General features: G+C 41.7%; 1 protein-coding gene across 1 annotated transcript in view; it reads right to left on the reverse strand.

Annotated features, from left to right (window-relative positions):
- Positions 1 to 19,753, reverse strand: part of LOC131231036 (SNF1-related protein kinase regulatory subunit beta-3) — a 65,735-nt gene extending 45,982 nt beyond the window's left edge. The window contains exon 1 of the mRNA XM_058227115.1: positions 19,659 to 19,753. The gene's annotated coding sequence lies outside the window, so the exon portion shown is untranslated. The remainder of the gene's footprint in view (positions 1 to 19,658) is intronic.
- Positions 19,754 to 25,965: the final 6,212 nt, after the last annotated feature.

Genomic DNA, 25,965 nt, shown 5'->3' on the forward strand with positions numbered 1-25,965 from the left:
TTTCGGGGGGCTTTTCCACGTCTCTTCCTCTCTAGCGTGGGGTGCAGGTTGGAGTCCGCAAGCCTGGATGCTTTCGAAGTGTGGGAAAGAGCCTGAGCCGACAGCTAAGGAGGTTGCTTGTTTCTCTGTAAGTTGACTAATGCTTGAGGTGGTTGGGACTGTGCAGTGACAACACCCTCCTCTTCATCACGACTAAGGGGTGGATTCTGTCTTTCTAGGAGTTGCATGAGTCGATCCATGTTTTTATTCAAGGCTTCAACTCGGTTTTTCAAGGAGATTAATCGACTACCCCGAGTGCAGGATTAAGGAGTTAGTGCTGTGTGAGCAGAGTCAGCAGGGTTGGCCTACTACTGGTAGGGTTGGGCACCCTGCTCAGTTGATAATTCAGGAAGAGCTGGGATGACAATAACAATGGTAGTTGGAGCTTTCTTTTTTTCCTTTTGCCATCGTGATTTTTTTTTGTAAAGCATGGACGACTTTGATGTCGTTCTCACAGACAACACCAAATTGTTGATGTAGAAATTTGGTTGACCATCTTTAGACCTTTGAACACCTGCACAGGAAGAAGACAAAGGAAACCCTGGCTAGAGCAGGGGGTCCTCCGATGCCTAAGTCAGACAGGAAATCTAGGTTTAGTAAAGTGTAGGGTTCAATAGCATGTACCTTTCACCATCAGGGGTGCTCCTATTTATAGTTGAGGAGAGGCAGTAGTGTAGAGAAGATTTCCGTATTGTAGAGGGATTCAGATCTCTAATGTCTAGGGACGATCTCCTGAAATTCTCGAGGAAGATTCCTAGAGATCTACATCCCGAGCATGTCGCGGATGTCTCTCGAGATCTTAAGAGAAGATCCCGGGTGGATCTTTCTCATATAAGGTCTAATTATTTAAAATCAACGGAGATGTGTGGTAGGAGGCTGAGACCAAGGCGGTCTTGGCCAACCTAGCGAGGGGTAGTTTACCGACCTGATCGGGGGGTAGTATGCCAACCTAGATTCTCTGGTGAGCCCCGACTCTTCTCTCAGTGTCGTGTAGATTCCTGACCTGCCCTCATACTTCATGTTAGGGCATTGAGGCCGAGCTATTTTCCTTATTATAATTCAAATGAAATATGTTGAGGAGGTTCGAACTCAAGAGTTCGAGTTGGTCTTGGACGACCTGGGTACTCGGATGAGCTTTAGGCCTCCCCCATCATTGGGTACATAGTCGACTTGCCAGCCTGCTTTCCTATGTAGTAGGTGACCGATCTTTCTTCCTTAGTCGTTGAGGATCTCCTTAATCATGACCAGCGCTGGCCAACCTCATAACCTGTAAAGATGTTTGAGTTTACCTCTTCTTATTAGCCAGTCCACTTTTACCCATAATAGATGTAAATCACTGTCAAATGGAAGGATTGTTTGGGCAAGCAATTGTACTTGCCCACCACACGATCTGGTGATCCAACCATACATAGTGGCCCCATGGTACCCAAAAATCTTCCCTCCTAATGATCCTAACCATCTGATTTGTTCCCTACTAAATTTCAACCGTTAAATGTAATTGTCTGCTTTCATCCTATAGTTAGGATTCATTCAGAGAAAGGGATGACCGTGACCACTGCCCATCTAGTAACGTTGGACCCACCTATATCAGCACAATACATAGAAAATGCACCACAGGCGCCCCACGACCCAAGAGGAGATCCAGTCCATTCATGCGGTGGACTGACGGTGATCAAAAGGCAGACTGGTCCACAAGTGTGTTGGGCCACACGTGTAAGGCAAAGGATCGGTTAAAATATGATGACCAATCAACGGTCCACATTCAACGTACATTTGTTGCCATCTTGGTGAGTGACCGACCTATTTCTTGTACTTAGTCACATTGACATTCCTAATGAACGGTCCACATCACTCCACCTTTACCACTTTGCCACATGTAGGGTGCTTGCACATTATGATATGCTTGGGTTCCTTTCTACAAACGGGGCCATTGATCCGGTGATCAAAATCGTTGATATGAATGGCCCAATGATGGATTGACCATGGCCCAATAATTTCCTCAATGGGACCATCTCAACCTTACATAAGATGGTATCCAAAATGGACGGTTATGACAAGAAACATGACAATTGTACATATTCAACTGAAAAAGATCAAAGTGGTTTCCATAAGAGCAACTGTATAAAATAATGAGAAGAAAGTACGATATAAGCAGAAAGAAACAAAGGCCCTATACATACCGATTTGGCACACGTGCAATAATCTGGATCGTTCATCAGGTGGGAACTTCAGTAAAATCATCAATCATCTTTCTCCTAGCCGTCCATTTTCTTATACCCATGTGACTAATTGGGGAGTGGACCACTCAGTGTGAGGCTATGTCTCAGATCTGACGACATAACGAACGCTTTTTAACGTGTGGCTTAAAATACATTCCACAAAAGGGCATCATTTCTTCGTGGGTCGTAGGTGGGCCATGATTAAGATATTCCCCAAAGGACTTGCCAATTTGGGCCGGGCCGGCCCACTTGCAGACCCATGGGCCGGGCCCAGCATGGCCTATTAAAGCTGGCCAATCCGCATGGTTTGGCCACCTGGGGTCGAGCTATGTGGGCCCCACCATGATGTGTGAAGAATATCCATCCCATCAATCAGATGCACCCTTCTGTTTTGGAATATGGGCCTAAATATCAAGTCAATCCATGAAGTAGGTGGGCCACACCACAGACAGCAGTTGAGAATGGATGCCTACCCATTAAAATCTTCCTGATTGTATATAGGGCCTATTGAGATTTTTTTAGACATCCAGACCATCCATTATGTGTGTCCCACTTCGATGAGGGTTCACAGAAATTTCAGGCCATTATAAAACTCAGGTAGGCCCCACCTATTGCTTTTAGATATATTTATTGTGATTTTCCATGGTTTCAGATGGTGTGCCCCACCTGAGTTCTGGATACGGTTGATGTTTTTCAAATCCCATAAACTAGAGGAGACTAACCAAATGCAAGGCGTGGATGTCCACCACACATCACTGTGGGCCTACAAAGCTCGACATCGTAGTACCAATGCTACACACATAATGTATACTTAGAAAAGAACTCACCTAATGGATGGATTGAATTTCACATGAACAATACGTGGGTCCCAGCTTTAGTGTGTACGTATGGTACATGGTACGTACATGTGCATCTGAGCTAATCTCAACATTTAAAAAGAAGGGTGACTCATCTACACCCTTCTTTTTTTAATGCCGCCCGTTTGGACGGCCCAGATGCCAGTGGTTTGACATTTTGGCCTGCAACCTTTTAAGCCCCATCAATCGCCATTGATGAAGGCTATGTAAAGGGTGGAATGATCCCAACCCAATGATGAAGGCTAGGATCGAGATCAACATGAGCTTGACCTGGGCCCACTGTTCTGAGCCTGACCTGGGCTGATTAAAATTCATTAGGTTACACCTAACCCGCATACAATTCTTATAGGTATATTAATCATATGTAATAAACTTATAGACGCAACCACGGCTAAGTATATGTAACTAATCTCAAGGAGGGTTAGTGGGCAGGTGCAGGGTACATGAACACAGGGAAAGAAAGAGACACCTCAATTGGTTTGAAGGGTTTACTACGGCTCACGTGGTAAAATGAGTAACTGTGACGGATGATAGATTGGATGCTACAAAGACATCATGGTAAATTTCATAAATATATTTTTTTACTATTCATAAATAGAGATAGAACAAATCAATATTTTATTTTAAAATCTTCTCAATTAGGGGTGTAACTTGGTTGAGTTGGGTTGGGTTGTGGTTAACCCGAGCTTAATTGAAATAAAGTAAGCCCATGCGTAACACGACCTACCTAGAGGTGCCAACCTGAATTCCTCTGTACTAGACCTTGATGTGACCCAACTTGGCTCAACCTAACTCAATCCAAGTCTAATTTTTGCCAACCTGACCTAACCCAACACAAATTTGGCCAAACCAAAGCCAACCTGATTTTAAATGGGGTTGGAGTTTGTCAGCCCTAGCTTGACCCGTGGACCTAACTACCAGACCCGACCTTACTTGAAGTCAGGTTGGGTAGGTTGGGTTTGGGTTAACCCAGACCCAAGTTGTAACCCCCCTCTCAATGACTAATTAAGGGGGTAAAATTGAGCAAACGCTTCTCACTTTATATATACTAGGGTATACATGCTGACCATGTGGCACATGGAGAGAAAGGAAGAGTGATCTAAGAGGGAAAGTCACCTAACAATAGGTACCTATTGGGTTTCTTTCACTAACATAAGGTTAAAATACTAAACAGGGTGAGATTCGAGGTTTTTCGAACCGGGTAAGTCCTCTCTCTTTGTAATTGATGCTTTCATAGTAGAATTCTGTCGCTTTGTGCCGTGGTTTTTTTTTCAAAAGGATTTTTCACGTTAAATCTGTGTGTTCTCTTTTGTTTGCTTGGTGCCATTATATTACTATCCTAGATCTAGATCTGTGTGATTCCACAGGCCAAAATCTCAACAAGTAGTATCAGAGCAATCGTTGGGGCACAGATCTGCATATGAGGGATTAGTAATAATGGGAAGCACTAGGTATGAGATTGAAAAGTACTCAGGAAAAAATAAATTTGAATTATGGAAGATCAAGATGATGAGTTCATTAATCAATAAAGGTGAAGATGGTGCTCTTGAATAGTGAAAGTTTACTATTACTGATGATGATTGGAATACTCTTGATAAGAAAGCTTTATCATCGATCCGTTTATATTTCACAGATGAGGCTCTCTACAATGTCATGAGGGAGAAAACTGCGGCTAAGTTATGGGCGAAGTTAGATGATGTCTATGCGAAAAAATCCTCTGAAAATCGCCTACACTTGAAGCGGCACTGGTATAACTTTAAGATGGCAGAGGGTAGAGATCTGGAGGCTCACATCAGCAACTTTAATAAATTAGTTTGCAAATTGCTGGATATGATGAAAATAATGAAAGATAAAGAACAAGCATGTATGTTGTTGAATTCTCTTCCGGCGTCGTATGAGTCATTTAAGGACTCTATGTGCAGTACGAATAAAAGCCTGAGTGTCGACACCGTTATCTCGGCCCTTCAAGGGAAAGCTATGAGAAAACTTAACGTCGACATGGGAATATCTTCTAAGGCACTGCTTACAAGGGGTAGGAATTCTAAATAAGGTACAGGTTCTTCAGGCTCTAGTCTAAATCCAAGGGCAAGGGCAAAGGAAAGGTAAAGTCTTGGAACTGTGGGAAGGAAGGGCATGTGAAGAAGGATTGTGAAAATCCTAAATCGAAAAGAGAAGATTCCGAGGCTTCATACAGGGAGGCCAACTGTCACGTCAGATGGATCAAGTAGATGTGATGGTAATGTTTTATCGTGTCACCTCAGACGGCCATACGATGATCGTAAGGACGAGTTGATGCTAGACACGGGGCATCTTTCACATGACTCCTCATCGGAGTTGGTTCACGGCTACGAGGAGTGCGATGGTGGGCAGTATTTATGGGCAATGAACCTGCTGTAATGTTATGGCTGTTGGTTCGTTGCGCATCAAGATGTTTGATGGGGTGGAGCGTACCTTGAGTGATGTAGGCACGTTTCTGATTTGAAGCAGAATCCGATTTCTCTTGGTGTACTTGAGGCAAAAGGATGCAAGTACATGGGTATTTATAGATGATGCTCTTAAGGTATCTAAGGGGGCACATGTAATCATGAAAGCGCAACGACTTGGTAACATGTATAGGTTGGTCGGAGCACTTCAAAAGGTGGAGGCTGCAATGGATGTAGCGGATTTCACCTATGAATGTGTGTGGCATGTTGGGCATGGCCACATGAGCGGATAGGGCAGGGAAGGATGTGATGCGTGGACAAGGATACAGAGCGGTGGAGTAGCTACCTGTGAGAAGAATCACACGGCATGATCGCGGATATCGGCGAGGTACATGGACGACTCCTAATATCGCAAGAGATTTATCTTCTATTCAGAATGGTTCTAAGTGAGCTTGGTGTTGAGAAGTGAAAGGTAACTATGGGCGATGTGATGGATTCGTTGAATCAAACCGACATATGGGAGTGAGTGGAGCTTCCAGGTGGGCCGAAGAGTGGTTGGATGCGGTGAATATTTTTTAAAAAAACGCATAGATACAGGGCGAGGTTAGTAGCAAAGGGTTATGCTCGGAGAGAAGAGATCGGCTTCTTAGAGATATTCGCGCCGACGGTATAGCAAGTGTCTATTAGATCCGTGATTGGCGTTGGTTGGCCAATGTGATCTTGAGCTGGAAGGATGGATGTGGAGTCTGCACTTCTGTAAGGGAAAGTGAAGAACAGATCTACATGAAGCAACCAGAGCAGTTCAAAGTTAAAGGGACTGAGAAAAGACTTTATAGGAGGTCGCGGTTCAACTTGTCGCCTAGGCAGTGATTTGATTCCTTCATGGTGAGTCAAGAATTAATGACATGTAGATCGCCAATTATGACATGTCTGAAATCAATGTACTGAAGACTCGGTTAAGTGGGACATTCAGGATGAAGGATCGGGGGGCTGCAAAGATGGTTCTCGGCATTGAGACTGAAGGAGTAGGCTTTGGTAATCACATGAGGAATACCTAGTGTGTAGGTATTGATCAAAGATGTGATGAGTCAGCTAAAGCCGGAGAACGTTCCCTACGCGTCTCTCCTCAAGTTTTCCTCAGGACATGTCCCAAAACAGATGAGGAAAAGCAAGATATCTTATGAGCCTTATTCGAATGTGGTTGGCAGTATATGCCATGGTTTGGATTAGACCGGTTATTTCACAAGCTGTCAGTGTTGTGAGCAAGTACCCCGGCAAGCAATATTGGGTAACGGTGAGATGGTAAGAAGACTACGTCTTTCCTTTTGAGAAGACAGGAGCAAAGATGGTTGGGCATGTGGATTCTAATCCAATGGACATGCTCTCCTAGATCGTTCCTGTAGAGAAGTTCAAGGTCTGTAAAACTTCTCTAGGCTTGACGATGGTGTAAAAGGAAGACGGAGTGTACAAGAGAAGCTATGATGTAATGCAGAAATAAGAGAAGCCTTCGACCAGTCGAGGGTTACGTAGATGCTACGCGAATTTTGCGCGGACTACGTAAATTTGATACAGTTTCAGACAGGTGCATAAGTGGAGTTTCCTAAACTATAAATGAGGGTCCCTAGGGCCTTTCTAAGGCATTTTAAGGCTTCCTAAAAGTATTCCAAGGGTTTCTAAAAAGGTTCTAGGGTTATTAAAGGGTATAACAAGGGTGAGATTCGAGGTTGTTCGAATCGGGTAAATCCTCTCTCTTTGTAATTTCTATTTTCATAGTAAAGATCAGTCGCTTTGTGCCGTGGTTTTTCCCCGCAAGGGTTTTCCACGTAAAATCGTTGTGTTCTCTTGTGGTTGTAACCCCCCTCTCAATGACTAATTAAGGGGGTAAAATTGAGCAAACGCTTCTCACTTTATATATACTAGGGTATACATGCTGACCATGTGGCACATGGAGAGAAAGGAAGAGTGATCTAAGAGGGAAAGTCACCTAACAATAGGTACCTATTGGGTTTCTTTCACTAACATAAGGTTAAAATACTAAACATGCACAAAACCTCTACCGTCCATAGGGTAAATCATACCTCATGTGGCCTTGATTCGAAAAACCAAGCTGATTCAACCCTCAAGTATACCACCCTGTGAAGTTATACCTAAAACCTTTAAATTTATGTGGTATAGCCCACCCAAGTCTTCAATTAATGTAACTTTTGAATAATTATTTTATCATAATGAGGTGCAATAGTTGAATGGATTGGATGGCATATAAACACCACGTACTAGTCGTGTCACACATGATGTAGATAGACTTCAAGAGGAGTTATGAGATGTGCACATTTAAGATTATTAAATGCTGGGAGAAGTTCTTTTATTATAGAAATTATCGAACAGTAGAAAAGGGAGGTCGCCCTTGTCGAGTAGGTTAGTTAGTCGACGCGCTCCTAGTTGGAGGACTTCTTGAGTCCTCATGAATAGTAGATCTTCAAGTGTTTAGCATTTCATGGGTGAGGTAAGAGTCCCCCAATGTCTTCAAGTTGATATGTCTCTCAATACCTGATGCCGAGGTCGGGATTGTTCAATGAGCTATGGGCCTTCCCTTATTATTAAGTAGAAGGCCAACCTTCCGACCTACCCTTGTACATAGTAGGTGATCAATCTATCTCCCTTAGTAGAAATTGAGAGAATCGAGGATCTCCTCTCAAATTTGTCATGCGGCGTGGGGTCATACGTCAGGGGCTCTTACTAAGAGATGTTTCAAGCTTCTGCTCAGAAATGGATGAGACTATGGAGGAGCTCGAGGTCGTTCAGTGAAGTACAACAGAGTGCTCTTCCTTGACTGTTGAGGAGCTCCTTGGTCATGACCAACACTGGGCGACCTTGTGCCCTGCAAAGATGTTTGAGCTGACCTCTGCTCCTTAGCCAATCTATTTTTACCTAACAAGCCTAATTTTCGAGCTCGGTTGATTGGTTTAGCTCGGTTATTGGGTTTCCTTTCTTAGTCTGGCTTCCTGCAGTACCTTCTCCAGCTTGGTGTTCAGGAGAGTGTATCGATGGAAGAGACTTTCTAGATGTCGGTTAGTATGCTAGTATCGATCTTGGTTGTCCTCTTATTTCCTTTTGGAGTTGATAGCAAAATTCTCCCCTTTTTTCCTTTACTTTCTATCCTTAGCCAAGTTATTTTCTCTTCGAGTAGCTCTTCGTGAACTAAAGAGCCCTTCGCTATTAGAATATTTTTTAGCTCGGTTAAGGAGGTCAGAGAGGGTAGTCGAGGGGTTCTTACCAATAAAGAAGAGGAACTTTCCTTATTTGAGGCTGGCTATTATGGCGGTTAGAGTTATCTGGTTGGAATAATTGTCAACCTAGACAGCTTCAACGTTGAAACAGATGGGGTAGTCTCTTAATAGATCATTCTCTCGTTGATTAATCGTGAGAAGATGAGTTGCTAGCTTTCTTTTGTCTATTCCACTGATGAATTGTGTGAGGAAGGCTTTTTTAAGCTGCGAGAAAGAATTGATGAACCTCGGCTTAAGTTGCCTGAACCACTGCCGACCAGCTCCTGATAAGTTCAGGGAGAATGCTCGGCACATCATGAGGGCCAAGGCGCCAAGAAGCTCCATCCAGGCTCTGAAGGACTTGAGGTGCTCAACTAGGTCAGCGATTCCAGAATAGGGGGTTATCTGCGGCATTCAGAACCTGAGTGGAAGCAGAGACGCCATAATGTCGTCGGTGAATAGTGACTCGATTTCTCCTAACGTGGCCTCTATCGAGGTCGGCACTTGGGCGCGGTAGGCTTGTCTGATATCACCGATCTGCCCTCGAATCTCCCTAAGCTCTGTCTCCCAACGGCCCTTGTTCTCTGCCACTATTTCGGGGGGCTTTTCCACGTCTCTTCCTCTCTAGCGTGGGGTGCAGGTTGGAGTCCGCAAGCCTGGATGCTTTCGAAGTGTGGGAAAGAGCCTGAGCCGACAGCTAAGGAGGTTGCTTGTTTCTCTGTAAGTTGACTAATGCTTGAGGTGGTTGGGACTGTGCAGTGACAACACCCTCCTCTTCATCACGACTAAGGGGTGGATTCTGTCTTTCTAGGAGTTGCATGAGTCGATCCATGTTTTTATTCAAGGCTTCAACTCGGTTTTTCAAGGAGATTAATCGACTACCCCGAGTGCAGGATTAAGGAGTTAGTGCTGTGTGAGCAGAGTCAGCAGGGTTGGCCTACTACTGGTAGGGTTGGGCACCCTGCTCAGTTGATAATTCAGGAAGAGCTGGGATGACAATAACAATGGTAGTTGGAGCTTTCTTTTTTTCCTTTTGCCATCGTGATTTTTTTTTGTAAAGCATGGACGACTTTGATGTCGTTCTCACAGACAACACCAAATTGTTGATGTAGAAATTTGGTTGACCATCTTTATACCTTTGAATACTTGCATAAGAAGATGACAAAAGAGACCCTGGTTAGAGCAGGGGACCCTCCAATGCCTAAGTTAGATAGGAAATCTAGGTCTAGTAAAGTATAGGATTCAATTGTGTGTACCTTTCACCATTAGGGGTGCTCCTATTTATAGTTGAAGAGAGGTGATAGTGTACAGAAGATTTTTGTATTGTAGAGGGATTTGGATCCCAGATGTGTAGGGACGATCTTCCGAAATTCTCAGGGAAGATTCCTGGAGATCCACATCCCGAGCATGTCGCGGATGTCCCCAGAGATCTTATGAGAAGATCCCGGGTGGATTTTTCTCAGATAAGGTTTGATTATTCAAAATCAGCGGAGATGTGTAGTAGGAGGCCGAGGTGGTCTTGGCCGACCTAGCGAGGGGTAGTCTACTGACCTGACTGGAGAGTAATATGCCGAACTGAATTCTTCGGTAAGCCTTGACTCTTCTCTCAATACCATGTAGATTCTCGACCTGCTGACCTGGCCTTATACTTTGTGTTAGGGCAGTTAGGCCGAACTCTTTTCCTTAGTAGAATTCGGATGAAATATGTTATGGAGGGTCGAACTCAAGAGTCCGAGGTGATCTTGGCCGACTTGGGTACTCGGATAATCTTCGAGCCTCCCCTCATCATTGGATACATGGTTGACCTGTCGGCCTGCTTTCCTACGTAGTAGGTGACCGACCTCTCTTCCTTAGTCGTTGAGGATCTCCTTAATCATGACCAGCGCTGGCCAACCTCATAACCTGTAAAGATGTTTGAGTTTACCTCTTCTTATTAGCCAGTCCACTTTTACCCATAATAGATGTAAATCACTGTCAAATGGAAGGATTGTTTGGGCAAGCAATTGTACTTGCCCACCACACGATCTGGTGATCCAACCATACATAGTGGCCCCATGGTACCCAAAAATCTTCCCTCCTAATGATCCTAACCATCTGATTTGTTCCCTACTAAATTTCAACCGTTAAATGTAATTGTCTGCTTTCATCCTATAGTTAGGATTCATTCAGAGAAAGGGATGACCGTGACCACTGCCCATCTAGTAACGTTGGACCCACCTATATCAGCACAATACATAGAAAATGCACCACAGGCGCCCCACGACCCAAGAGGAGATCCAGTCCATTCATGCGGTGGACTGACGGTGATCAAAAGGCAGACTGGTCCACAAGTGTGTTGGGCCACACGTGTAAGGCAAAGGATCGGTTAAAATATGATGACCAATCAACGGTCCACATTCAACGTACATTTGTTGCCATCTTGGTGAGTGACCGACCTATTTCTTGTACTTAGTCACATTGACATTCCTAATGAACGGTCCACATCACTCCACCTTTACCACTTTGCCACATGTAGGGTGCTTGCACATTATGATATGCTTGGGTTCCTTTCTACAAACGGGGCCATTGATCCGGTGATCAAAATCGTTGATATGAATGGCCCAATGATGGATTGACCATGGCCCAATAATTTCCTCAATGGGACCATCTCAACCTTACATAAGATGGTATCCAAAATGGACGGTTATGACAAGAAACATGACAATTGTACATATTCAACTGAAAAAGATCAAAGTGGTTTCCATAAGAGCAACTGTATAAAATAATGAGAAGAAAGTACGATATAAGCAGAAAGAAACAAAGGCCCTATACATACCGATTTGGCACACGTGCAATAATCTGGATCGTTCATCAGGTGGGAACTTCAGTAAAATCATCAATCATCTTTCTCCTAGCCGTCCATTTTCTTATACCCATGTGACTAATTGGGGAGTGGACCACTCAGTGTGAGGCTATGTCTCAGATCTGACGACATAACGAACGCTTTTTAACGTGTGGCTTAAAATACATTCCACAAAAGGGCATCATTTCTTCGTGGGTCGTAGGTGGGCCATGATTAAGATATTCCCCAAAGGACTTGCCAATTTGGGCCGGGCCGGCCCACTTGCAGACCCATGGGCCGGGCCCAGCATGGCCTATTAAAGCTGGCCAATCCGCATGGTTTGGCCACCTGGGGTCGAGCTATGTGGGCCCCACCATGATGTGTGAAGAATATCCATCCCATCAATCAGATGCACCCTTCTGTTTTGGAATATGGGCCTAAATATCAAGTCAATCCATGAAGTAGGTGGGCCACACCACAGACAGCAGTTGAGAATGGATGCCTACCCATTAAAATCTTCCTGATTGTATATAGGGCCTATTGAGATTTTTTTAGACATCCAGACCATCCATTATGTGTGTCCCACTTCGATGAGGGTTCACAGAAATTTCAGGCCATTATAAAACTCAGGTAGGCCCCACCTATTGCTTTTAGATATATTTATTGTGATTTTCCATGGTTTCAGATGGTGTGCCCCACCTGAGTTCTGGATACGGTTGATGTTTTTCAAATCCCATAAACTAGAGGAGACTAACCAAATGCAAGGCGTGGATGTCCACCACACATCACTGTGGGCCTACAAAGCTCGACATCGTAGTACCAATGCTACACACATAATGTATACTTAGAAAAGAACTCACCTAATGGATGGATTGAATTTCACATGAACAATACGTGGGTCCCAGCTTTAGTGTGTACGTATGGTACATGGTACGTACATGTGCATCTGAGCTAATCTCAACATTTAAAAAGAAGGGTGACTCATCTACACCCTTCTTTTTTTAATGCCGCCCGTTTGGACGGCCCAGATGCCAGTGGTTTGACATTTTGGCCTGCAACCTTTTAAGCCCCATCAATCGCCATTGATGAAGGCTATGTAAAGGGTGGAATGATCCCAACCCAATGATGAAGGCTAGGATCGAGATCAACATGAGCTTGACCTGGGCCCACTGTTCTGAGCCTGACCTGGGCTGATTAAAATTCATTAGGTTACACCTAACCCGCATACAATTCTTATAGGTATATTAATCATATGTAATAAACTTATAGACGCAACCACGGCTAAGTATATGTAACTAATCTCAAGGAGGGTTAGTGGGCAGGTGCAGGGTACATGAACACAGGGAAAGAAAGAGACACCTCAATTGGTTTGAAGGGTTTACTACGGCTCACGTGGTAAAATGAGTAACTGTGACGGATGATAGATTGGATGCTACAAAGACATCATGGTAAATTTCATAAATATATTTTTTTACTATTCATAAATAGAGATAGAACAAATCAATATTTTATTTTAAAATCTTCTCAATTAGGGGTGTAACTTGGTTGAGTTGGGTTGGGTTGTGGTTAACCCGAGCTTAATTGAAATAAAGTAAGCCCATGCGTAACACGACCTACCTAGAGGTGCCAACCTGAATTCCTCTGTACTAGACCTTGATGTGACCCAACTTGGCTCAACCTAACTCAATCCAAGTCTAATTTTTGCCAACCTGACCTAACCCAACACAAATTTGGCCAAACCAAAGCCAACCTGATTTTAAATGGGGTTGGAGTTTGTCAGCCCTAGCTTGACCCGTGGACCTAACTACCAGACCCGACCTTACTTGAAGTCAGGTTGGGTAGGTTGGGTTTGGGTTAACCCAGACCCAAGTTGTAACCCCCCTCTCAATGACTAATTAAGGGGGTAAAATTGAGCAAACGCTTCTCACTTTATATATACTAGGGTATACATGCTGACCATGTGGCACATGGAGAGAAAGGAAGAGTGATCTAAGAGGGAAAGTCACCTAACAATAGGTACCTATTGGGTTTCTTTCACTAACATAAGGTTAAAATACTAAACATGCACAAAACCTCTACCGTCCATAGGGTAAATCATACCTCATGTGGCCTTGATTCGAAAAACCAAGCTGATTCAACCCTCAAGTATACCACCCTGTGAAGTTATACCTAAAACCTTTAAATTTATGTGGTATAGCCCACCCAAGTCTTCAATTAATGTAACTTTTGAATAATTATTTTATCATAATGAGGTGCAATAGTTGAATGGATTGGATGGCATATAAACACCACGTACTAGTCGTGTCACACATGATGTAGATAGACTTCAAGAGGAGTTATGAGATGTGCACATTTAAGAGTATTAAATGCTAGAGTTCTATCAAAAGTAATTCTTTGTAAAGAATCACATCAAAGCAAGTCTCTTTGTAAGTATTATATGATAGAGTCCTGTAAAAAAATAACTCAGCAAAAGGAAAGAGTCTAGTCACGTTAAGACTCTAATAAAGTTTTCTATAGATGTTGCTCGACCGAAATGGCAAGGGGTGTTATAATCTTTTATACACATGGCATGATACAATTGACTACACTTAAGTGAAGAATCAATGAGATTTACATGATTGATTATCCAAATGTATCACAATATAAAAACTTACACACAACCGCCACCCTTTCCAACCTATATAAGGATCTAACGATGAAGAGCTTGAGGCAACCAACCGAGCCATCACACAACTCATCACACAGTGCAACGCTGTCTTTTTTAGTTTTAACTTTATTTCCTTCACTTTTGTCCAACCCTGCCGCAGAAAGTCCAAAGTTTATTGTAGTTTAGATCACTATTGTTCAATCGTACCGTTGCAAGACACTTAGGAGTAGTGTAAATATTCACGACCCACCGTTGTTGGATCTTGATCAACGGAGTCTATGCTTGAAAAATACATGGGTCACATCTTGCTAACCATCTACCTCAATTGCTTGTCCACATAGGCTATTACAGGTGCTTATCTTTTATTTTTCTCTACTTATTTTATATTCTCATCAATTGTATTGATCCTTATTATAAATCAATAAAATTAATGATTAATCTTTATTTTTAATTCTTTTAATTCATTATAAGGACTTGATCACCATTAAAAGCAAGGTCCTTGCTCAAGGCGCAAATAAATCTATCGACATACTAATCCTCATATTTCAAATCACTTGATCGCTGCACATTGGTGGTTGGAGAGTCAGGTTAGCCTTTACATATCTATCATACATCTGATTTGGTGCCTGATGTTGTAATCGTTAAATTAAGAGTACAACTCTAATATGCCCAACACTATCCTAATCGTGAACATTTGACTGGATATTGGGTGTTCATTAACATGTGTAGTCTCGTTCTTGATTGAACTACAATAGTTCCTTCCCAGATATTTCCTATTATATGTCCTACTCAAGTTTTGGATGATCATGATTTTTGAGTTCAATGGTTAGAATGACGCAGTATGTCCAATAGACGAGGTTGATCTCATGAAAGTTTCACCTGTGTATCTTTTTGTTTGTGAAAAACAACTTGGGTAGTTAGGTAGGCAGGTGATAGGGAAATCAGGCTTTGGTGACAGGGAAGGGCTCTCACCTTATTCTTTTTCTATCTCTATTTATTTTAAATAAATAGTTGAATGACATTTGCAGGTGAGAAATCTTAACCTCACATTGTTAATCATGTACATTTTTTAATTATCAAAATGCCCGTAATTTAAAAAAAAAAAAAAAAAAAAAATCTCCCCTACCATTTGGGTTAAAATACAGATAGTAACAATATAATAAACATAATGGATGGTTAAAATATATGTTATTAATGTCTTGATTTGGCCCACAACCCAACTAAAATAACTAACGAACTTTCAATGCCATGAGTACTTTTTTTTGAACTTGTCACTTGTGTAGAACATCTGAGCAGTAGAAAAATTGGGCTGCACCATAAAGATCACATGGGCCAAAAAACAGGATGGTCCACTCATCAGGCAGGCTACACCATTGAATTTAATGGAAAACCAACCATCTAAGTCAATGCATAGGTGCCCATTTAATGAGTGGACAGCTCTGACTTCTGCACCAGGCAATCAGTATAGCTTGGCCCACTTTTTGAACGGCTTGGATATTCTATCAAAATGATGAAAAAATTTATAGGTTTGCCATGAAATTTATGGTCAAAACTACCATTAGCTCTTGGTTGTACCTTAAAAGATTCATATAACACAAATATATGAAAATAATGAAGCATGAAAGGGGATGCACATAAAGTCATGGACATTGATCTCCAACCACTAAAAATGGTCAGCAGGAATCTCTCATGCATTTTAAAATGGAGAAGGGCTCATGTCCAACAAGTTGACCACCACCAATTAGGGTGGCAATGGGTTGGGTTTGGGTTTGGGTTGGGTCATGGTCAGCCCAAGCCTAACCCATTTACTAAATGGACTAAAAATTCTGGCCCAAATATGACCGTTGACCTATTACATTGTGGCCTGATTGGGACCACTTAAAATTCATTGACCCAAGTCAGCCCAACCCAACCCGACCCGACCCATTTAATTGTAAACCAACTTGACCCAACCCAACACAACCAACTTGGGTTTAAGATAGGAATACGGGGGACAAGCGCATGTAGCAAGACCCAATTAGTGAATAATTAAAAACGTACATACATACACTAATTATATGCATGTATCTATCATTGTCTATTAGTTTGTTTTGGGTATTGGGTCCCGTCGGGTCAAGTCGTGTGGCTCAACCCATTAATAAACATATGGGTGGGTTGGGTTCAACTCGAGCCCTACTTGTTTACCTAAATAGGCCACATTTTTTTAAAACCTGAACCCAACCCACTACCCATTTAAGTTTGCCCAAACCCACCTCACAAGCGACTCAGGTCAGTTGCCCTATGGGTAGACCTTAACTTATAGTTTAATTGGTTGGACTTGAGATCACTTTAAAATGCTTGGTAAGATTTCTGGCCCCCATTTATATTTATGGATGGTTTGAGATGCATGCATGTGGACTTTCAAAGTGCTTTACGAGGCCTTAGATTTGAAAAATGCCTCCCTTTCTTTAATATTTAAAATGACATGATCTAGTTAGAGCTGGACACGAGCCAAGCCAGCTCGAAAGCTTGGCTTGGATTGTTTGAAAAAGATGGGCTTGATTTGGTTCCGATCGAAGTTCAAATTAAACTAAATCTTCTAGTCAAGCTAGCTTGTTTAAAAAACAAACCAGGTGGTACTAGCTCTGCTCGACTTGATTCAACTCGGTTTGATTTGGCTTGATTTGGCTCATAGATTTGATACACATTGTTTCTTGTGGTGTCATACATTTGAGCTTTGGATATAATTCAATTTTAGGATCATGTCCTAAAATGATATTTAAAATTAAATGGATGGCATGGATAATACATATACATAACGATGTGAATAATACATTATACACATACATGAATGCACACTATTTCCTGTGGTTTGGTCCACTTGAGCTTTGGTTATGATTCAATTTGGGATCATGTCCTAAAATAATATGTAAAAATTGATGGACGGCGTGGATAATACATATACATGATGGTGAGCTCACAAAGTTTACTCAGTATCGTGGGATTCAAATTGGCTAGTGACCTCAACACCGGTCACGTAGCTTGTGTCAAAGCTTTATGGGCCCCACCATGATATATATGTTTTATCCAACCGTCCATCAAAATTTTCACGTAGTGTTATTTTTGTATAAAAAAGTTTATATTATATACATTGTTTATTCTAAAAAAGAAAAAAAAAGACCTAATCCTATTGTAACTTGACTTGGTTCGGCTTAGATTCAAGCTCCTATAATTTGGACCAAACCAACTCAAACAATAGGGATAGGCTCGAAACTCGGGTAATGTAAACCTTAAACGGAGGTGTCACATAAGCAAGCTAAATCAAACTTGGGTCAAACTAGATTTGGCTCGGCTCATGTATAACTCTAGCTTCCGCTCTTTCATAGCACTAAACTATGGTGCTCCTAGTTACATCGGGACACTTGAACAATCCAAGCCGTTGATCTAGACTGCTGTTCATTAAGTCCCATGCATGTTTCGTGAGCTACCATGAAAACATCATACTAATTTGATACAAAAAATAACCATTTGATAAATGACATCAGATACTGAAAATCAGGATCATTTACACAAAATAAGTCCAGTCAACAATCTAATCCATCTATTTGCTAGGAGCCATCATGGATTGCTTATGATTATAAAGAATTGTTTTTATTACGCAATCTTAACCACTCCATTCATGGCTTGGAAAAAGGATGGTTAATGAAAAGAAGGCCAAATTGAGGAAGGATTAGATAATTCGATCATTGAAACTTTTCATTGTAGCTTACGAAATTTGTTCTTAACTTAATGGATAGTTCAGATCAATTGATTGTACTGTCCAACTGAACTGGTGCAACTAGGAGCACTGGAACTTGTAGTACTCTCAGAGCACCGGAGCATTTCTCAATTTAAATACCACATAACAGATCACCTACAACCAGCTGGGTTAACTTCACCTTTGATCCATTTTACAAGCATTTTTCTCTAAAATATATAAAAAAATAAAATATTTAAAAGGCACTGACAATGAATTTAGTCACTATCTAAAACTTTGGTCCCTAAATTTAATAGAAGAGTAGTAAGTACTTGAAATTTAGGCATGTGTTAGGACTATATCAGGCCATCTCATTGGCCAGGTCCAACCATGAAGTGGTAACTATTATATAAGATGAATAGGCGATTAAATAAGACACCTGTAAGGTCCTATTCTAGTAAATGTGTAGTTCAATGCTCCTGGGTCATGTGATCAAAGCCATTAATATCTCTAAATTTGTAATAGATGGAAGGAATACCCTTTATTTCTTAAATATGGACCATGTCAAAACTTCGATTATTTTGGTCTTTTCTTTGAAGGGCTACACCCAGCCCTGTAAGGCCAGGGCTAAGGTACACGGTTTGGCTAGTGACCTCAACATCATCCAGCTAGCCGGTGTTAAAGCTCCGTGGGGTCTACCATGATGTATATATTTTATCCATACTGTCCATCTATTTTTTTAGCTTATTTTAGTGCTTGAGCCCAAAAATCAGGCAAATCCAAATCTCAGGTGGACCACACCACAGGAAGATTGTTGATTGAACATCAACCATTAAAAGCTTCCTAGGGCCCACTGTAATGTTTATGTTCCATCTAACCTGTTGATAAGGTCACATAGAACTGGTTGGAGGGAAAACACAAATATCGGTTTGATACAAAATTTCTGTGGCCCCCAAAAAGTTTTCAACGGTGAGCATTCAATCGCCACGGTGTCCTATAGTGTGGTCCATATAAGACTTAAATCTGCCTCATTTTTGAGATCATACCCTAAAATGATTTGACAAAATGAATAGACGGCATGGATATAACACATACATCCTGATGAGACCTACATAGCTTTGACATCAGCTAGTTGGTTGATGTGGGGTCACTAACCAAACCCCTGCAGGGCAATGCCTTTTTAGCCCAAGCAGGGAGAAGGCCGAGGCCTTTTTAGTCCAATTAGGACTAAGGTCAGGCCTTAAAGGAGTAGGGCCAGCTAGGCCCGACCCAAAATAGAAAGGAGAGAAATTTCCCCTTGGTCAACCGATTCCTCTCCAACATCAATCTATCATGCATGGCCTCTAAAACTCCTTAGCTCTATGGGCCCATTGTATTGTCCACGTGAGATCTAATCCGCTCATTAGGTTTGTCTTCTCATGTTCAGCATACAATCCAAAAATCATGTAACCTAAAAGTTGGGTGGGCCTCACCATAATGAACTTAGGCAAATCTCTCTCTCTCTCTCTCTCTCTCTCTCTCTCTCTCTCTCTCTCTCTCTCCAAAAAGAACGATGAAATAAGTAGTGCATGTAAAAAATGTATCACATTTTAGCTCAAGTTCTACATACCTACTAAAATTTAAATGAAACAATATTTGTCTGTAATTAGGTAGATGATAAGTGAAACTCACCAGACGAAACTACTCTGGTGGGCCGCACCGCTTCCCACATGATCTTTGACACCGCACGCACTATATTTAGTACATGCGCATATGGTACATCGCTCCTCTTTCTCTTTCTCCTTCTTACCTTGATGAACTACGCCCTTCATAGAAGAGAGCATGCATTGCATTTAAACCCTATCGGGCGAAGATTCTTTTAGTCCTTGGAACACGTTGCGCCGCTCCCTTGTCATTTCTGGCCGTAGATGGAAAGGACCTTAATGACCCTCGGTCGGCGATGGCATGCCACTTTGGAAACCAGAAGGGTCTACTGAAGGCGCCCCTTCAAAAAAATAATCCATGCGTGGCCCTTTCGCATGTAACCATTTCACATATATTGATTAAATTTATGGTTTTCTTTAAAAATCTTAGATTGGATAACCTCCAACCTTCAATTGTCGTAGCATGATCTAATATCCAATTGAACAATGATCCATTAGATTCGTGGACTCATGAGTTTGTGTGATGTATCACATTTTACTTAGGGGTGTAAATAACTGATTTGGGCAGAGCATGGGTTTATTCAAGCTGATTTGCGAGCTAAATACCATGGTCCAGTCCAACAAGCGGTCCAAGTTCATCCCCCATAATTTTGAATAAATCGGCCTAGTCGGTTGTCCTGTTGGGCTTGTAAGATGACCATAGCCCAGGCGTAGCCCGATTTTATTTTTGGGCACTGAAATTTTCATACCTAGGCCTAAACCATGGGCCTTTAGACTCAGTGAAAACACGGGCCCGCCTAGGCCCACTCAAGATTGTCCCCCCTAATTTGAATTTATTTCAAAAGCTCTTGCTTAATAGAACTTCCTTCTTAGCTGGTCCATCTGTTTGTGTTTGATCAGATCAGAATATCATTTCTTCATAGGTCTAAAAGTACAACACTAGTTCCTTTTTTTGGGGGGGAGTTATTTGATACTCTGCAGTGTGATTCGCAGGCACTCATGTATTGTTCACGTGGTATACATTAGTTCAAATTAACTAAATTGTAAAACCATTGCCTCTAAGTTGCAGCCCAAAATCAGATTGGTTAAAATAGGTCTATTGATATTTTTCATTTTTTATTGTTCAATAAATGTCCATCAATCCATTAATCAGATAATCAAACGTGTATAAATTTTGCTTCTTGATACATCTAAAACATATGACCTCATGTCTGCAATTTCTAAGTGCCAGGTATAGTGCTTTAAAGTGGTATCAAAGCGGAATGTCTTGTGTTCGAGATTAATGTAAGGGGTTTTTTTACGCCGGACTCGAGTAGGGTGGCTTGTGAGATGCAGGGGCACACTCAGGGTGGGCAGGACATGTGAGGTGGGTGGCTTGTGTGAAATGGGTGGCTCATGTGAAGTGGAATGCATGTGAAGTGGGACCCATGAGGGGGTTTGGTTGAGGTCCTAACCCATGTGATGTGATGTGGGATTGGACTATGAGACAAATGAATTAATTTCGCCATGTTCTATCAATTCAAACTTTGAAAGCAAATGGTTAATTGTCCTGCATCGAATTCACCATGTTCTCCTTGATGAGGGGTTTTATCCATCGATCCTTGGTTTGCATATGTTCTTCCTGATGAGGGTCCCTTATACAACGGTCATCACACCTGCTAGCCAGGAAATTTTGTGGGACCATCAGACCGTTGCATACGGTGGCCCTCAGTGAAGGTGAATATAGGCAGAAATGAGAATGGTCCACTGGTTGAGCGTTACCACGAATGTTCATTGAATTTGTAACCCTGACAATTTTCTAAACCGTCCATTCCTTATTTATTTATTTATTTATTTATTTTTATTTGGGGGTGGACCACCTGCTGGAGGGACCTTTCTTGTTTTTGCATTTATTCATCTTCAAGAGGGGACCATCTTATGTACGGCTTAGATGTTAAAATATTTTTAAGATTTAGATTCAAATCAGTAAAGTTGCTGGTATAGGTAGAGGTGATAGTTCATCACTATTTTCTAGATTGTGGTGTCTCATCCGCCATAAATGTAGCACATTTATATGTCAATCCAAACCGTCCAATGGTGGACCACATTCTTAATGGAGCATACTGTGAAATCAGATCTTTACTTAATGATCCTGATCATCTGATTTCAGTCTTTGTGATTAAACTGTAGACCATTTTATTCTAACCATTCTTTTCATAGCCATCGTTTGGGTGGTTCGGATCGTTGGACCACTTTGATCTTTTTGCTCTGCTCCATCTGTCATAGGCCCTAAGTTTGAACGGTCCAGATGCCTCATGGAGTGCTATTGCAAAGATAAGTTATTGAGAAAATTTTGTTGGTAGACTTCATTTTTATTTTTTTAGTCAGAGTAAAACTCCATTATTTTATTTTTCATTGCTAAATTACATCTTTACTTTCATTTTTTTTTTTTTGGAAAGAAAATGCTCTTAAGTTCAAGAGTCTCTACTCCGCCGATCATCCCCAATGCTGCCCCCATAGCTAATTAATAAAAGGATCAAACTGTTGATTGGGCTTATTTTTGCATAGGTAATCTTGACCACCTATATTAAATACAATTGGTCAAATGGTTCATATTTGTCGGATTGGTGTGGCATTTCCATGGTAGCCCATGAAATGTGAGCTGAACCTAATGAACAGTCTAGATCAATGGATTGGATTGTCTAAGTCTCCAATGCAACTAAGAGCACTGCAATTAGGGCTGTCAATGGGATGGTTGTGGATTGACTCTGGACCAGCCCAAGCCCAAACCCATTGACACCATTGGATGTGTCCATGTAAAGTTGCCACTGGGCCAGGCCCACTGGGCTGAAACTTGTTTTGGCCTAGGCCATCAAGTAAGGATATGGGCCTTGGTCTACCATGGTGTATTAGAAAACTGTATGGCCCAAAACTTACTGAAATTTAGAGCTATACACGAACCGAGTTAGCTCGGTTAGCTCGCTCGACTTGACTCAAAAAAGCTCGATTCGACTCGCTTCGAAATTGAGTTTGAGCCAAGTTGTGCTGATATTTTGAGCTCGAAAAAATTTCGAGTCGAGTTCGAGCTTGCCTGTGCTCGACTCGACTCGGATCGAACCCCAACTTTAATCGAACTTGGATCGAACCAGTTTAGTGTCTCGGTTATTTTGATATTGATGTTGCTCAACAAGTGTTTGATGAAATGACTCAATAAAGCGTCGGCTGGTGGCGAGGAAGGTATGGATATGAAACAAATACCCATGTATCTTGATTTTTATGTTGCCTATTGAGTGTTTGATGAAATACTTGTAAACTGATGCTGCTACTTTACATTCTATGAGAAATTGAAGGTACATTCCATGTGCTTGAGAAAATGCTGCGGATGCTCAATCTTGGCTCGAACTTTACTCAAACTGGCCTGTTAACTGAACTGAGCCGAGCTGGCTAGTCAGGCTTGAGGACCGAGCCGAGCCGAGTTCAAGCTGGGGTTAGCTAGTGGCCGAGCCGAGTCGAGTTGTGCCAAGCTTGACTCGGTTCGACTTGTGTACACTTCTATTGAAATTCCATTCATGGCTGGCCACAATCAACCTGGTTTCACTCGGTCTAATAGCTTTTCAAGGTATTCCTTACAACACAAGCTGGCTCATGGCTCATTTTAAAGAAGTTTTGAGAGTGTATCAACCATATAGAAAGAGTCCATGTGGGACTGTATCATATCCCACTCCAAAACCTTTAGGGCCCATTTGGACATGTACGGTCTCAAAAACCTGGGTTCGGTGATGAAACCTTATTTCAATAAGAAATGTGGGTTTTGCGTCCTATTTCGAACCCACCCTCAATCTTTTGTGTGGGACTCAATGGCCCACCCCGGCAACCCAGCCCTGTAGGGCCAGGGCTAGAGCCCCTTAACTTGGCCCGAGGGCTGGGCTCCAGCTAAAAATCTAAGCCCAGTGTCCAGGTCAGGTTGGGCCAGGGTCAATAATGAATGCCCCAGTCTATCCTGTTGGCTAGGTCAGACAATCAAGTAGGTCACTGTTATTAAAAAGGTGGACCATTTACAGATAGTACTTATGGGCCCATTCAACTTTCGTGTATAGCTTCAAGGCACTATTTTGATCCATGATCATGTTTTTTATCATTAAAATCATTTACACGATGGAATTGGAGGATGGAGGGAATATTGTAAAAGATTTTTAAATTTAGACTATCTCAATCCTTTGATCATATCACTCTTTTACTCACAGGGTCATGGCTGAGGCCTTTTTTAAAAATCTTGATTAGGACCAGATAGGGACTGGACAGCCTCGGCCTCATGCTATAGCTGGCCCATTGCTTCCCATGCAACCAGACAAGGCTCCAAAATCAATCCAATTGATTTTTGAGGAAATGCTCATTGTAGTACCAATGGTCAGATAATTGACATTCCTTCCAAATGGGCCCTTAAGATGTGCGAGACAACATTTGAAACCATAACATAACATAGTTGTCACTCAAGTTGAATATATGCACCTCCCATCTAGCAAGAATGGCCAGCCAAGTAAATTATCACTCTGGTATCATCCTAACAATTCAAGGTGTTTGTTTTCAAGAAGTCTAAGGACATTATAGCTGTGCAACCAAGGTTCATCACCCAGGACCTACCCAATAATTGCTTTCAGCTAAGAAATTCTTATTTAAGATCTTTCTGGCAATCTTACTAGATTTGAGAGTAGTTTTTTTTTTTTTTTTTTTCTAATCAGTGTCATAAGTCATACTTGTGAAATTAAAATTTTAAATAACTAAAAAGTATGAGAAAATACTTCTAAAGAAGTTATGTTAAGTTGGGAGTAACTCGGATAGATAACTCTTCACGTGTGACCCAAGATGGAAGCCCACTCTTTACACGACCACAATCACATGGTTTTAGATGGTATGGTCCACTTAAGTTCCGTATACGATTGATTTTTGGAATATCCTATAACTTAAAGGGGACTCATAAAGTGCACGGTGTAGATGTTCAACACATATCACAGTGGGGTCCCCATAGCTCTCATGGAGAGTTCCCATGAGGTTGATCTCATAATACCATTTCACACACACACACACACACACACACACACACGAATGCTCAGCTACCTACTAGTTCGCCCTAAACTCTTGCGAACTTTTTTGAGAACTCATAATATGTGATGTGACTCTAAAATCTAAACGGTCCACGTGAGGAAGCACCTCATGAAACCCTCTGAGCCAAAACTTTGGTGGGTCCTGAAAATTGAAAATAGTTTTTTTCCTTGATTTGAATTTCTCTTTGCTATGGCCCATCAGAATTTTAGATCAGGGTGAAATTTTTTTCCCTTAAGCTTTCATGGGATTCTGCATCACATGGACTGTTCGGATTAGTGCGCACGTGCATAGGTGCGCCCGGTGAGCATATATATATATATATATATATATATAAGGTTGCTCCAATGGTTATTGTACATGTATGAAAATGTAAGTAGAATTGTTAAGAATAACTCGTGTGCTGAAAATGTTACCAAACTCACCCTGAAGCCAGAGGGTTCTTTGAGGGGTGGCAATGTGTCGGGTTCGGGCAGGGTCAACCCAAGACCAATATACCCGATGGATAAACAATGTTCGAATCGTCCATCAAAATATTGTGGCCCACGTGCACACATGTGTTTTTGGTTTTCTTCATATAAAAGATGGGTTTATACTAAATCCAACATCCATTGTCCTTGATGGGCTAATACTTTAGAGGGAAAGCAGAATATTGATTCTTGGTTTTATGAAAGGTTATAAATTATTCAGCAGATCCTTGGCCTTCTAACCATGCTCTAAATCGTGTAGGGCTTCCGTACGTGCAGAGAGAGAGAGAGAGAGAGAGAGAGAGAGAGAGAGAGAGAGAGAGAGAGAGAGAGAGAGAGAGAGAGAGAGCCACATATATCCACGTCGTGGGATGTGTAGAGCTAGATCGGAGCCGTTCATCATCAAGCTCGATCACCTAAAATTGTTCTATGCTTCATCCATCCGCATAGCTTAAGATATGTGACTGTTACGTTATCCAATATGTGGTTTTCTAGTTGATAATATTATGCCATCCTCAAATATGGAATCATAACTGTTCATCCAATTTCATGATAGTTCAATAAAGAATTTTAACCTAAACCCAATCCAAGATTCATTACCCTCTGAGACAACCTAACCCACTTAAAAACTCATCAAGCCCATCTTGATCTGACCTACCCATTTACTTGTAAATGGGTTGTGCCCACACACAGATAGAAAAAAAATAAAATCATCCATACTTTAATTCTTTATCACGTTTCATGTTTTGGGCTTAGTTGGGTCATTTTTCTCAACACATATTAATAACC

This window comes from Magnolia sinica, chromosome 17 (genome assembly GCF_029962835.1).
Source record: "Magnolia sinica isolate HGM2019 chromosome 17, MsV1, whole genome shotgun sequence".
Lineage (NCBI taxonomy): Eukaryota > Viridiplantae > Streptophyta > Magnoliopsida > Magnoliales > Magnoliaceae > Magnolia > Magnolia sinica.